General features: G+C 25.9%; 1 protein-coding gene across 3 annotated transcripts in view; it reads right to left on the bottom strand.

The window, feature by feature from the left end:
* LOC111674794 (homeotic protein ultrabithorax) overlaps positions 1 to 14,080 on the bottom strand; it is a 101,647-nt gene that overhangs the window by 51,806 nt on the left and 35,761 nt on the right. The window lies entirely within an intron of this gene.

Below are 14,080 nucleotides of genomic sequence, written 5' to 3' on the forward strand. Positions count from 1 at the left end.
AATATTCGTTGTTTAAATTCTTTAATTAATGGCCATTTTCCCAGCAAATACTAGCAACATTTAAATGAAAAAAATATATTTAATGATAAATTTATTTCTGGCTTAATAAAAACGACAACATACTCATTAAATTAAATTATTGTCCATTTATAATGAATCAACCATAAATGTTTGGTTTTTCAAAATGTTTTACATCAAATCACCTTAAAATTGCAAAAAAAAAGAACAACAACAAAAGTAATGGCATTAAACGTTGTTAAAGCCGCCACAATATAAAAACGTATTAAATGAGAGAAAAATACTGCACAAACTGAAAAAACGTAATTTATTTGTCAACGATTTGTTGGCAATAAATCAAGCAATCACAAAAATGCTGACATGTGAATATATATTTTTTTGTTTTGTAAAACAACACAAAATTAAGTAGAAGAAGAAAAACACGCTTCGTTCGCAAACATTTTGCCGACTTTTGAATTACTTGTGTAAAAAAGTACTCATACAATTTGCTCTACACACAATTGGAAATTTTAACACCATTGTCAAAGAGAACGGAAGAAAAGTATTCCTGAAGTAAAAATTCATAAAAATAATTTGTTGATTGTATATACATCATTTGAATTGTGTACATAACATGGTTGCGACAAACTTATTATAGTCAGAATGTTTTTAATAGAGATCAACCATAGTTTTTTCTTCAAGACCTTTTTAAATTCGCAAACTAATGGCCGTACAAAATATTACCGATGTAATGTATTTATTTTTTGTAGTTTTAACTGAACGTTTTTCATGTTGATGTGAGTTTTTTTGGTTGGTTTTAAATAAAAACGCTGAAAAATGCTCTAAGATTTACGATCATGTAACCTGTTTCTTTAATTGCACATTTGCAGCTCGTTTTAATGGAAATAAAGACAGAAAACATACACACAAAAAGATAAAAACTATTTAACAGAAAATAACACAATAATAAAAACAACTAGAAGCTTTTTTTCTAAATTAAACGATTCATATAAGGTAAAGTGAAATAGCGACTACAACGACGACATCAGTGGTAGTAGTTTTATATTTTATATAAAAATGGTAGTAAATCGTATTTTTATTTAATTTTTTTACACTAAATATCAAGTAGCAATTGAAGGCAGAAATAATTATGAAGTAAAGTGATTCAAAGTATGTTTGTTTATCTCTCAAGTCAATCTGTCCCTCCAGTCGGCCGGTCAAATAAACGGTCGATCGATTAGTAGCATTCTCTGTTTATTTGTTCAACAAACAAAATGAAAAATTGTTGACAATTAACATTAAGTTGTGATTACTTTTAACAATCTAAAATAAAAAAAATAATACTTATATAAATTCTTCCACTTGTTATCGTTGCTGTATATGCTCAACATTTTTCTGTGATAATTTGTGACAATTTTTCTGTTAAATGCTAAACAACTTTTACAGAAAACAAAACTGGTCTTAATCGATTTATAATAATTGCTAAATAATTATTGCTATTTTTATTTAAGAGGTCACGTTAAATAATGGAATATACATAGGAAAAAATATTTTACAAAACTTAAAAAAAAAATAATAAAATTATAGTGATTTTTTTATTTAATTATTTTATTTTTAATTTACCGCAATTAAACAGTTTTTACATACAAAAAATAATATCACAAACAATTCAGCAAACGATTTCTAAAATATTATCACTTTTAATATAATTGTTTAAGCATAAAGGATGTTTTAGTCTAAAAAACTGTTTTATCCGTTAAACTTTACATAATATAGGAAAATATTTCGTTTTAATTAATTAAAACGGTTAAAACGAATCTGAATTTGGTGATCTCTCCAAAAAAAAAAAAACTACGACAAGCAGGAACAACAAAAAAACATCAGAATTAGGAAGTATCGAATGATTCGTTAGTCGGTTGTATATCTGTATATGAAAACAAGCAAGTTTAGTTATGCAACATGTGCTTCATTAGACACAAACTGCAAAACCATTAGAATCCCACTTAAAACGTTTAAAAAAATAGTCGAAAACAGCAACAAACCAAAAAAATTCTTTACCAACTTCAAACTTCTGGTTGCTGTATCTTTTTAGTTAATATTTTTTTCACTATTGTAGTTGTTAGTTTGTATTTTTTTCTATTTTGGTTTAGAATTGTAAGCAATATTGTTTGGTTAAAATGTTTTTTGTTGGTGTTGCTACAACGAAGAAAATAAATAAAAGATCGAATCATGACAAGGTTTTCGTGCACTCCCAAATGAGATACAATGTTCTGTAATGCTGTGTAGTTGTTGTTGCTGTATAAAAAGGCACGATAATTCTGTATATTTCAACAGGAAAATATTGTAAATTCTCGACCAAGCACGAAGTCTAACAGAAAACCACGAGAAACCCAACTCTTCTTGCTAGACATTGAAAAAAATATTTCAACTAAAAACACAACTAAATATGAAAAATGTTTGGTTGCTTTTTAAGGAAATTGCACAAAAAATAGAAAGATTTTAAACACATTTATGTGTATTTTCCTTAAAAAATGTAAACATATGTTTTACAAATTTCTATTTGAAGATTAAAACCTTAAAAAACTACTTATTACAAGGTTAAATATTGTTTGACAAAAATAAAAATATTAATATATAATAATTCATAAATAATTCAAGGATATTGAAGGAGCAATAAGTAGAAACCAATTAAAATTAATGTCAAGGATTTTAAGTAAGATAACACGTGTTTTTTCAATTATTTTAAAGTTTTATTTCAGTTATTAAAAAATGCTAATTTTACCGGTGTTTTGTTTTTGTATATAATAAAATTTAATTAATGACTTTTTGCAAAATGCCTGACATGCAACTTTTCTTTTTTTGGTCAAACATGGCAACAAACAAACATTTTAAAAATCATATCAGATTTTTCGTCTCTTTCCGTTACTTGTTTGCTTTATAGTCGTCAAAGATTAAATCAGTCATATAGACAGGCCAGGACAACACTGACGAAGAAATTAAAAAAACGTCATATAAAGCAATTTTCAACTAAAATATATTTACTTTTCCTTATGGGGGACCAAACGTCAACTATCTAAGTTAACCAAGACAAAAAAAGAACTGAAGTTAAAACTAACAAAAAAAGAATGTTTGTATAAGTAAAAAACAGCAAGAAAAACTGGACTGAACCGTTAAATGCAAACTTATTATGCAAACAATTTATAAATGAAATAGACGGGTCGGTAGATATTTTTCGTTGCTTGTTCATTGTGTTAAGAAGTGGCTGCAAAAAAACAGTAAAAGGGTCCTAAACCAACGAATGAAACTATACTATGTTCCATATGTATTTCGATTTTTTCCTTTAGTTTACTTTAACTTTACTTACTATAGATACAGGTATTTCTTTTTCTGCTATTTTAGTTTTTCTTCATTTGTTTAAACATATGTAAATATTTATTTAATACTACAAGCTGGATATTTAATGCAAAATTGCTTTAAATAGTTTATTAAAAGTTATTTACAGTTACTTTTGATTCTGATATTTACCACTATTGCAAGTGAAATTATAAATATAAAACGTTATGGTTTTATGTATTTTGGTTCTAAATCTATAAAGTAGCCATACGATGGTTTTATTTCCCTTAGGTTGGTAATTTTCTTGCCTTATTCAATTATTTAAGAGTATGAACTTTGTGATTTTTTTCCATATGCGAAAGGTGCTTAGTTAGCCTCATTTAGCAAACATTTGTTATGCAATGCCAACATTTATATTCGTAACAAAATATTAAACTTTTTTCACTGACATTTTTTGTATTTTTTTATTCCATAGTTTTTTCCTTATTTTTTTTTTTTGCCACACAATATTAGTTTGTTGTATTTGTAAGAGTTTTCCTATACTGATACTTATTATAATACACATTAGAAACAAAAAAAGTAGCAACAGGAAAAAAGCAAAAGGAATTGTTTGTTATAAAACCTCATGGTGCCATTTTCAAACAGTTTGCATTTTAAATGCAATGATTTCCTTTTTTCTGTTACTATATTCATGCATTTTTGTTGGTTTTGTTGTTTCCTATGAAATTTGCAAAAGTTTGAATATATGCCTGCCTGTTTCTGTCTGCATATACCTATGACTTCTAATACAATTTGCTATATGTACTCCTAGTGTTGTAGTATGTATTAATTCTGTTTTTTTTTTAAATACGTATTTATATGATTTTTGTACTTAGAGTTTTGGCTGTGTGTCTGTTAAGCAACAGCACCTTTTAAACGATAAAAACGTTTGATACAAAATGTTGTATTTTTTCTTACAGTATTCTTTTTTAAGTATTGTTTGTTAAGGACTTCGTGATTTTAAAAAATGATTGTTAATAGCAAAAAAAAATACAACTTAAAGTAAACAAACTTGAAATAAAAAACAGACAGAACTGAAATCAAAAAGCTCTGGTCGGTCCAAAATGTCAACCAAACCCTCTACACATATGAAAACATGTAGCAACTTTAAAAAACAATCTCTCTAAGACGGTTTTTTTTTCTTTTTAGAGACTTGTCTTGTGATTTTTTTCTAATATGAGGGTTTTAGACCAAAATTGTTAGTATGTACTTGAAGATAAGTAGTTGTCAATGTAAGGCGTTTTAAATGTTTGATTTTTTTTAACTATATGCTCATATGTCGTGCTGTATGCTGTTATTGTTAAGATTTAAAACTTAAAAAGGTTAACTAAACAATTTTTTTTCTTCTTTTAAAATTAAAAAAAAAAAATTTAAATCAAACTTGTTTAAATATGCTTTACGTGAAAAATATACAAAAATTTCGTGACAAATCTTACAAAAACCATTTTTATTTTCTTCTTTATTTGTTTTAAATAGAAATATTTACTTCGAAATTTCAATTTATCTTTTTAAATCATTTTTTGTTTGTAGCTTTACTGTTCTGTTTTTGTTTTATTAGAGACCCGCATGTTAAAATCTATGTACATATGTTTCTCTGAATATTGTTAGCTTTTTTAAATATTAATCTGTTGTTAAGGTTTATGACCCTTGTAGTTGTTGTAAAGAATCCCGCATTTAAAAAAAAAGACTTTTGGTTCAACAGAAAGACTTGAGATGACTTCATTAAAATTATTATTTTATTACTATGCTTTTTGTTAGGAAGCCCCCATAACAATTTGTATTTAGAATTTAAATTTTACAATCTTGGTATCAGGAATCCGATTTGATATAATAACCAAGCGATTTATGGGTTATAGACTCCGACGTTTCAAACCTCATGGAATTATCTTTAAAATATTAAATAGCAGATTAATTGCAAAGCTTATACATATGTATGTAGTTATAGACTGACGAATGTTTAATCAATTTCTTTGTAATGTTTTACAATGCTAATGTTTTTAAATAAATATCAATATAACACAATAAAGATATAACAATAAATAAATTAATTAACGTTTATAAGGCACTTTGAAAATCTGAATTATACTCTGGTATTAATCATTTTAAAAGGCAACATTTCATTTTGTGCTGAAGTTTTTTTTTCTTTCAGACATTTTCATTTTGAATATTTTGAACACAACAAAATTAAGCAATTAAAACAAAAAACTTGTTTGAAAGGCCATTAATAAACATAATAAAAGCAACTTCATTAAGTCAACAGAAAAATAAACAACAAAAAATTAAAGAAACCCAAGACCTTAAAAAATAATTTTCAGCTAATAAACCAATAAATCAATATAAAAGACAGAGAGTTTTTGTTTTTTTTAACCACACACTTGGAATGAAAAAAAAACAGTAAATTAAAACAAAAAAAATCAACAAAAAACATAAATAATTTTTCATAAAAACACGAAAATAAATAGGTATAAATAATATTTTTTAAATAAATCATTTTTACGAAAATAAAATAAGTACCGTCGCTACTTCATATGACCAAAGAAAAAAATATAAATAAAGATAAAGAAAAAACATTCCCAAGAAATGTCTTTTATAGTGCAGTTACACAAAGGACAACAACAAGAGGCTAGAGCGAACAAAAATCTAGATAATAAAATGATGAAGAAAAATCATCTTCCGCCGCAAAAGATAAAAAATCGTCAACAATAACGATGACGACGTGTACACAACATAATGTAAGGAAACCAAAACCCACTTCTGATAAGAACAATTTTTATTTCTTACAATAATAAAATCGAAAATATACAATAAAACTACAACTCAAATGGACACAAAAATTGTATTGAAAAAAAATACCCACTTGTGCGCAAAAATTGTGTGCCAACGATAAACACTTCAGAGCGGCCATTAAAATCAAAGAAAAGTCAAATATACATTATGGTGGCAAAATGTGAGAGCATAAATAACTATAAAAGAAAAAAGGAAGCAAAAAAACAAACACACACATAAAAGGCACAGAAAAATACTGCCATATTTAACGATTTTCCCCATGAAAACAAAAACTTGGGACAACTGACAAATTGTAATTATATTTGTAAAAATCAAAATGTTAACATATTTCGGAATGTATATTATTATTTAATAAGAATTTTGTATAATTTTAGAGCTTCTATTACCAAAATTTGAGCAAAATATTTCCATTTTCAATACAATCTGGCATCTCTATCAGAAATACAACAACAACTTAGGTAATCATGAGAGAGACTAAAGCCTCGTGTTTACGTACTCTTTATTTGTATAATAAACAAGAGAGCGTGAAGAAGAGTAAAATAGTTTCAAATGTGTGTGTGTGTGCATGTGATTTTGAACTAAAGCAAAAAAGAGAGCCAGTAAATAAATTTCAACCGGCTTATGAAAATTGTATATTGCATGGAATGAATAATGGCGGTTGCTGGAAGACAAATAACCCAACCTCCTATTTTTATACTTTACCGTTTATTGCTCATTTTCTGTTATAAAGTGTTTATGTGTTTGTGTTCTTGTTTGAGCTATTGCTGTTTATTATTTGTTTTTATTTTATTTGAGTTTTGCCAACCATGTTTATGTGTGTGTTTTGTTGGATTTGCAATTTTACTTTGTCCATCCTTCTTTAACTTGTGAGTTTGTATATGGGTTTGATTTCGAGTCAACATAGAAATGAGTAACTTAGCGAGAAAATACCCATGATTTATTTTATAGCAAAAAAAAAAACAACAATAATTTTGGCACAGAAATAAACATGTGAATGCAAAAAACATTGAGTTTTTTCTCTTTTAAATGTGTGCCACCAATAAATTGAATGAAGTATCAAAACAAAACATAAAAATTCCTTTGCATAAAAATTCTAAAGAACGCACTAATTTTGGGGGTTAAAGATAATTTATGGTTGAAAAAAATTATTTAAAAGAATTTTTTGATGCAAACTAAATTTAGTTAAAAAATTTAGGTAGGCAACTGCAAAAGTTTTAAAAAACTAATACGAAATTTCAATAGTCAATAGAGTAACATTTTCAATTAAAGCTTTTATATGTGGATATACATATAAATATTTATAATTAAATACCTATATCATTAAATGTGTTATAAGTACGTATTTCAATAAATATTTATGTATGTAGTTCCATGAAGATGCTTATAAACATAATATTACATTCATAAGCCCCAAAAAATGTTTAACAACATTTCAAAGTGCTTAGCAACAAACTCAAACCACCGAGTTATGTTGAAGCAACCAAAATAAACATTTGCTTAGAAGACCCATACTAATGTGAGCGAAGATTTATTATGGCAACATTTTATATTATGTGAAACAACAAACACACGAAACACAACAGCGTTGTACAGTGTACACATAAAAAAGATGAATTACTTGTTTTTACGGCGAATTGAATTTACGACGGCCATATTTGTTAGTAGCAACAACAACAACTCAAATATGAGAAACCACACAAATAAATACTACAGCTACTACTACTGATTCATATACTCATTTTTTATGTCTTATTGCTGAGTATTTAGATATTTTCATTAGTTTTAATAAAAACGGCGAACTTTTAAGATTTATTTGCAAATACGAGACAATAAATCTTGCATTTATTTAGCGGCTAATAAAGTTATTAAGTGCAAATCTTTGAAACAATGTAAAAACAAAAAATTAACATAGAAAAAATTAATGAAATGTTAAAAAAATTAACAAAAAAAAAATTAAATACTTATAGATACAAACATCCATATAACATTTTGTTCGTATGAGATTTGTAATGTCGCAAAACAAAAGGCGTCGGCCGCTAATAGTGTTCTTTTATATTATAGGTATTAATCTGTTAATAAATGTGTACAATAAAAAATGTTTAATTATTTAATAATTTCCCTTGCATAAATCTGTGAAATTTATGTGCTTTTATTAAAAATTTATGGCCATTTTTATTTTTATTAAAAATGTTTTATATTTTTTATTTGCATTTGCGCATGTTTTTTTTCGTTCCGGTTTTGTTATGATACTTGGGATTTTACTTGCAACTTACAAAGGCCTTTAAATGTTTATGGCCCGCTATGAAGAAGCAAATACAGCAAGCAACAACAATAATAATACCAAAACAAATGTGGCAGAAATGTTGCTCAACTTGCGCGTGGATTTTAAATGCTTTATGGCCTTTAGGGTTGTTAAATTTATAACATTGTGAACAATTTTCATATACACGGAGTCATAAATTCAAAAACTGAGAGAGAATAATGTGGATATAAACCGATTTTTCCAAGGAAAAGTAAGAACAGCAGAGAAAGAAAATCAAGTGGAACATATAAATAATTGCAAAAATCTTTAATTAAATTGAATGAAAATCAAAAATAATACAATAATTAAATAAACATATTTTTTTATTTATATATGTATAGATGTACATATATGTATGTACATTTTTAATAAGTATATTATGAGAACAACAATAACAAGACATAATAAATCGACCAATTAAAGTGTTGTCAATATTGTTGAATCCAGACTTCTAAAAATAAAATGGTTGGCAGTTTTAAATAATTTTGTGAAAAGCAACAAATGAATTTTAAAACTTTAAATACCTACCATAATCTGATATTCAAATTGTATTTGCAATTACTATTTTTGACTGATTTTTAAATTTTGATATTTATAATACAAAAACATATTGTATGTATACATAAATATCTATGTATTTCTTAAATGCAAAAACTCAAATTAGTAGCTGTAAAAATAACAACGCTTTTGTAGCCACATTTTTTTTACATACTTATATTGCCTTTTTAATAATTACAAAAGAAATAATATTGTTTGGTAGCAAACATAAACACCCTCTAAAAGTAAAACAGACCAAATAGATTTAACTAAATGTGGGTCATTCCACTGGGAATTGAAAAGTCAAGGTTGTTGTTTTTTCCCTTTAACGTAAAAAATAAACGACTTTTAAATCCATAAAACACACTCATACACCTTAAGAAATCCAGCAAAAATAATAGAAGCTTTTAGCCTCTATTTATAACTTTTATATAAGGGAGTGTATTCATTATTGATTTTTTAGAAAAAAAATTATCTATATTTTTTGATTGTTAAAACCATTAACCAAGAAATTAACTTCAATTAAATGAGTTTTTTTATATAGTATGTCTGATTTTATTACTGTTTGTTATAACAATTATTATTGCTGTTTAATAAAACACCTCATAAAAAGTTTTATTGTCTTTCCCCTCCGGCTTGTTCAAGTCAGTCCGACCAAGTGACACCATCAAAAACCATACAAATTCAAACAATTCTGTTATACATGTTTGGCATATTAATTATTTCACATGTCCACATTTTTTTAATTTTTATTTAAGCGAAATCCTTATACAAGTATTAAACTAAAGACAGAAAAATTCAATGTCAATTGTTGTGTTAAATTTTTTTCGTTTGTGATAAACAAAATAATTTTAACATTTATAATGTGTTTCGATAACGATTTTATTTTTTATTTTTTGTGATTTTTTACTTTTTAACGCTTTTTCTTTATAACTCTATATTTTTTTATACTTGTGATTATTGTTGTGGTGGGTTTGTGGTATCTTCTTCTTTAAATTGTTGGTAAATAATAATAAAGACATTGTTTTGCTTAAAATGTGTGATAAGAATTCATTAATTTTTTATTATTTTGTTTTATTATATTACGTTTTTTAATATTTCTGTATACAAAATCAGTAGTTACACTCATTTAAAAATGTTGGTACAATTTGAAGTTTTTAAAAGGTTTAAGCTTAATTTTAAAGCTTCAGTTATTTTTAAGTTAAGTTAGGATTTATTTAAGTACTAAAAAGATGGCGTTAGTGTTTTCAGTATGAAATGTTAACATTGAACTAAATTCTATAAAATTGTTATATAAAACGTAAGGCTTTAATGTTCTGAATTCAGCAAAACCTTTTTTCTTTTCCCCTTATTTAAAAAAGCTTTTGTATACACTTAGCAAAATAAATTGATTTAAAAATATATGTATTAATTTTGTTTAAACATACATACATACATACATATGGTTGTTCATTAGGTTGGTTACTTTTTTTATTTTATTACCAATACTGTCCTGATAATAAATAAAAATATTGTACTAATTAGATATATTTTTATGAGTGCATGAAAATTCATTATTTTAAATTAAAAATTATAAGTTTTTATCGCACAAAATACAGAGGTTTTATTTTGTTAAATTGCCATCAATTGAATATAAATCAAACAAGGCATCCGGGTTTAAAAATGTGGGGGAGAGATAAGGCCCCTTAGAATAATGAAACGGTATGTAGAACCACAAAGATCCTATGGGGGCCCTAACGAGAGCGGGATGAGAAGTCTCCAAAGAAATGTCTTTTTACGAATTAAAAAATATTTAAATCATTATTTTCCTTATAATTACATTGAACCGAAAATTATGTTCAACTTAAACATTCCTATTAATTTTTTAAAGTACATTTTCAGTAATCTTCCCACCTTAATTTTTCCAAGTGTATTAATGATTTAAAGATTACTTTATCGTTAATACTGGATGTTTTATGTTTCTGTTACTTTTCTGTGTGCCTTATACATACAAACACTTACCCTAAGATACATAAAATACATATACAAAAAGTGTGTGTATTTGTTAAAAATGGTATAACAAAAGTATTTGAATGGGGTTTTATGGGAACAAAAACACACGCATGTTTGAACAAAAACTCTCAAGTCCTATGATAAATGTTAATATTTCCTACTCACCGCTTCCAATTCCAAAAAACAACAAAAAAAAAGAAACAAAAAGTTTTTTTGAATGAAATTTAACCCAATATACAAAACTGTCTGGCTTATTCAGGCTAATAATGAAGATATTAAAAATATTAAGACTGTTAAATAGCTTTAAAATGTTCATAATATGTATACAGAGAAAAATTCATATTTGGATACAAACTCAGTATAATTATAAAATGATTCCAATAAATTAGCAAACTTAAGTTATTGTTTTCATACTTTAAGCTGTTGAAAACAATATGTTAAATTTATCATTTGAATGATGATCGCTATTATTTATTTATTTATTTATTTATTTATTTATTTATTTATTTATTTATTTATTTATTTATTTTATAATTTCTTCTAATAATATTAAAATGGTTGCTGTTTTCATGTCTATTTGATTTTATTTCTGGGTTTAATTTTTTTAAAACTATAAAATGTTTGTTGGTTCTAAAGTATTTTTTTTGCTATTTTTTTCACAGCAGGTTGATTTCGGCGTTTACACTTAAACATAAATATTTGGGCTAGTAAGGGAATGCTTGTAAGTGTTATTGTGTCTTTTAAAGACCTTTATTCTACGGCTAGCAAATGTTTATGAAAAAACATTCAGGCGTTTATTTGTTCATTTATTTGTTTCAGTGGCATATTTACTGACTTTTTGGCTCTTTTGTATGAAATCAGGGTATTTATTCTCTTTAACATATAAATATATAAAGCTTAAAAATTGCTCAATATTTTTGTAAATTTTGTGTATGTATGTTTTATTAACCCCCGTTAAACATTCCGCTTTACACGCATACATAGTATAAAAATACCCAAATACAGCCCAGAAGTTTGACAAGCATTTGTTGTTTATCTTTGAGACGATATATTTTTCAAAAATAAAATTTTATTTATATTTAAACGATTTTTTAAACCTAGTGGGAAGTTTGTTTAGAACTAACCTATTGTAGAGTCAATCGTATATTTAATTGTGTGGAACAAAAACTGCGAACTGCAGGGTAATTATAAGTGTATTTCTATGTTAGTTTAATTTTCGTTTGTTTTGCTATTGTAGTTGTTATTATTGTTATTGTTGTTAGCTTTAAAAATCCAGAGAAAAGCCATAAATCAAATAAAATTTATACGCTTTCATCTGCTGAATTTGCAGAAAAAACTTTTTTATGTAAATCTTTACACAAGCAAAATCCAAAATTCAAACTCCCCTTGCTAATGGCACTCCCCACCACCTTGCCCTTTGAATAACGTTTAGTATATAGTACGTAAAAGAAATATGGTTACAAATATCAGCCAGCTGATAGTAGAAACTGGGTAATTGTGCTATGTATTGTTATTGTCCTTATTTTTGTACATAGAACAAGGCAAAGACACACAAAACAGAAAAATCAATAAAAGGGCCTGTTAAGAGACGTTGAAAATAAATGAAATACGGGCTCACACTAATATTTTATTTTCTGTTTGGGTTCTTTTTTGAAAGGGAGCTACGGAAATACTCTTAAGAGTAATAGAGTGATAATAATGGCAAAGATTTAAGGATTTTTTGTTGTTCAAATTACTTTTTGTTAGAAGAAAACTATTTGATGTAGAAAAAGGTGTTTGTTTTTTGTTTAATTTCAATTAGAAATTTTCTAAGTAATTTAAAGTTTAGAAGTGTTAAATTTTTAGCTAAACTGCAGTTGTCACTGTTGGTTCCAGTCGCATAGTTTTAACTGTTTTTGGGAAGCATAAGATAATTTAATTGTAAAATTTCAGTCTAACAGGTTTATAAAAACTATAATTTTTAATTTAAGCCAATAAAAGTTCTAACATCCATTATCAGACCATTTAAGATTTAGAAGGAAACCCTTAAAAACATGCAGAACTCCAAAAAAAAACACAAATAAATGTAATAAATTGATTTAATTCAATTTGCAAACAATTTCATAGACCTTTTTTTGTTTTGTATAATTTTTTGATATAAAAACCACACACTCACACACAGGCCAAAGGAAAAATTTATTAATTTTCTAATGGATGGCAAGTAAATAGTGTTTGGTTGTTGAAGACGGTAAGAATGAATAAAGGGCAGATTTATTTATAGGAAATCTAACAATGATGGAGGCAATTTTTTAATGTAAATGGTTTTTTATATAAACGTTTGGTAAGCAATTTCTCTAAAATACACAGATACATTTAGACAAAAAACTTGGGTTGTTTTACAAAATAAAATAATTTATTGTTTATTACCAGTATATGTTGTTGTATTTCTGTGTGTGTAGTAGTAGGTATATGTAGAAAATATTGTCATATGTAATATTTAATGTGTATAAAATCAACATAAATTTTCTACAAATAAAAGTAAATAAATAACAATATTTTTGTTATAGACAGTTAAACTTCTCGCACTTACTTTATATTTTACAAAGATTTTCTTAAGGTTTCCCCAGACATGTTTTTAATAGTTTTTATAATTTACCACAATATATAATTTGTAAAATGTTTATGCCACAAAAAAGCTTTTAAATAAATTACTTTACTACAGAAATTTTGAGATTTTTATTAAAAAAATAAAAATATAGCAAAAAAAAAAATATTGCAAAGCCTTGATAAAAAAGACATGATAAATGACAGTTACATATTTATATAACATGTTATTCATTCCCCCTCTGCCTCTCTCTTTATCAGACTTCTTAGTCTGTTAATATTGTTTTTTTCGCAAATTGAGGCAATTTAATTACAACAAATCACAACATTATGATTTACAAAGTGTTAATAAGTTTTGTAATGTTAATAAAAATTTTAATGGATTTATGTATGTTTGTATATATTGGTAGATTGAGTTGTATATTTAAACATTTGTATAGAAATTGTGTAAAAATGTTTGTCTTTTTTGTTGTAGTTGTTGTTAAATACATATAAATATTGTAATGCATG

This window comes from Lucilia cuprina, chromosome 4, assembly GCF_022045245.1.
Source record: "Lucilia cuprina isolate Lc7/37 chromosome 4, ASM2204524v1, whole genome shotgun sequence".
Lineage (NCBI taxonomy): Eukaryota > Metazoa > Arthropoda > Insecta > Diptera > Calliphoridae > Lucilia > Lucilia cuprina.